Raw genomic sequence first — 2,500 nt, forward strand, 5'->3', positions numbered from 1 at the left:
ATATATATATATATATATATTAGTGTGTGGGCATGTTTTCTAATGATTGACTGGGGCATCTCTTGGTCAGTGTGAGCAACTCCAGCTCCAGTGGCTCAGGTGAGTGACACTGCTAAGGGTGCCAGAGATGGACACACAGCAGGCAGATGTGGTTCATCCGTATACATATGATTTGGAAGCTGGTGCAAAATGGAGAACAAGCTACCTAAAGGTCATTTTAAAAATCGAATTACATTTTGCAGCTAAAGGTTGAGAACTCAGTGTTATGAGGGGTAGATCATGAACATGTATCTGATATTTAAACGCTCAGCACTTTATAAGTCATAAGTTATAAGTTCCCTGGGCAGAAAATGAGTCGCCACTTTAAACACGCAAGGGGCTCGTGAATAAAAATGGCTTAGCTTTTAGGCAAGAATGCCTTCCAGACGTCAATTCAGGTCCTTTGCAACCAATTTCTGAAAGAACACTAAAGAGGGAAGCGTTATTAATTCACAAGCTGTGAAACACCAATAGCCCCCGTGTGTGTTTCATCTCTCGGCCACAATTCTGATGAGAATTTCTTGTAGACTGGGATTTTTACCACTGCTGGTCGACCTGTATGACCGTACACATCGATACACCTGCAGATTCAACTACTTTCACACTGTGACCCATTTTCCCATCTTGAGACATAGATAGATAGATAGATAGATAGATAGATAGATAGATAGATAGATAGATAGATAGATAGATAGATAGATAGATTTAGCAGACATTCACCACACTGTACCACCTCTTCTCAATCTATGAATCCCGTTGTACACCTAGCAGGTATTTATAGCCCAATTATTCTCGTGCAATGCCACCTGCAGAAACCTACAAGTTACTACTACCTTAAACACGCAAGGTGACTAATTTATTATTTTTGGTTACCAAGTTACCAACATCAGTCTGTGCTAATGGCACTGCTCTTCTCAAGCTGGGGCTGAATCTCAAATGGCTCAAATGGCTCAAATGGCTGTTCCCTGCATAGTGCGCTACATAGAAATTTAAATACAGGCTCCTGCACCCCAAGTGCATAATACAGCTACAAAATAGTTATTTGGGATTCAACTCAACTCAACACTCAACTGGCTGTGGAAGCAAGAACTTTAAAACGTACATGGCACACTATTTAGGGAGCATGAAGACATTTGGGATTCAGCCTGGGTTTGAGTCATCATTAAGAAGCAGAAGAACTGGCTGCAGGAGGTCGTCCTTTCCATTTAGTATAGACAGTATGGAAGTCATCTTCTTCAAATTCCTGGTCATTCCCAAACCATTTGTTTTAAACAAACGAGAGTCACTAGATAGCACAACTCACAATTAGGACTTGGTGCCTGTTTAACAATCTTCAAAGTGGTGTCCAGTGTGCCCAATGACCAGGCCTGGATCATCAAGTTATCAGGGCACAAATATTTGGTTTGTCCCTACCTGGCTCCCTTTTCTGGGTGGTCAGCAGAGGTGTGGACTCCAGTCATATGAGACTTGGACTCGAGTCTGGCTCGAGTCACAATTTTGATGACTTGGGACTCGACTCCAAGAAAGACTTGTGACTTGATGTTGACTCAGACATTGACTCGGACTTAAGCTTTATGACTCGGAAAAGACTCAAGACCTAATGTGGAAGAAACCTGGAGAGGGTTTGACTGCAGACTGTCGTACTTCTCATTTGATGATCATCTGACATACAGAACCGTTGTCTTATGTCTGCTGCTGTGCTGATGATTGGCTTATTACAGTGTTTAGTGTTTAGCATCAACAGCATCAATGCGCCTTTGCTCTTACTGGAGAAACTCACCAGGCAAATTGACCTTTTTTTTCACGCTAGCAGAACAAAAGAAACAACGCTCTCTCTGTCTGACCGATTTTAACAGCTTCTGCAGGTGAAACAAGTGCAACTTCACCGCGAGGCTGAACTGATTTGTTATTTGCCAGCTTCGAATTGGAATTTGCCATTCCACCTTAAATGGTGAAGCAGTGAGGCTCTGAAACGTATCTGCTGCGCCTTTGAAGGTGGAATGGAAAATGGTAATAAAAAGCTGCTGGTGAAAAAAAGTCAACGTTCACCTTCACCGTCTTTCCTGTAAACTTTGTTCAGTCAGTCGTTTTGGTTTCTGTCTCCTAACAATTAAAAAAATTAATATACAGCCAAACACTGTTATCATTCTGTCACTAAAAGGCTACAGGGTTGTTATCATTATTCACTGTTATGGCCTAAAATTAGCTGAAGAATTCCTACTGACATCTTTAGGACTCGAAGATTAGGACTGTTGACTTGGGACTTGAATCGAGACTCGACTCTCTTGACTTCGGACTTGGATGTCAAGACTTGAGACTTATTTGTTACTTGCAACTTAGTGACTTGTTCGCACCTCAGTGGGAACTTGTTCCCCAGTGACTTCTTATGGCATCATAGCAGGTAATATAAGGGCTATGCAGCACTATGATGGCAACGTACTAACTGCAGCACTGGACACGT

General features: G+C 42.0%; 1 protein-coding gene across 2 annotated transcripts in view; it reads right to left on the reverse strand.

Moving 5' to 3' along the window:
* Positions 1 to 2,500, reverse strand: part of LOC108441130 (exostosin-1) — a 362,942-nt gene that overhangs the window by 1,313 nt on the left and 359,129 nt on the right. The window lies entirely within an intron of this gene.

The sequence above is a fragment of the Pygocentrus nattereri genome, chromosome 4 (assembly GCF_015220715.1).
Source record: "Pygocentrus nattereri isolate fPygNat1 chromosome 4, fPygNat1.pri, whole genome shotgun sequence".
Classification (NCBI taxonomy): domain Eukaryota; kingdom Metazoa; phylum Chordata; class Actinopteri; order Characiformes; family Serrasalmidae; genus Pygocentrus; species Pygocentrus nattereri.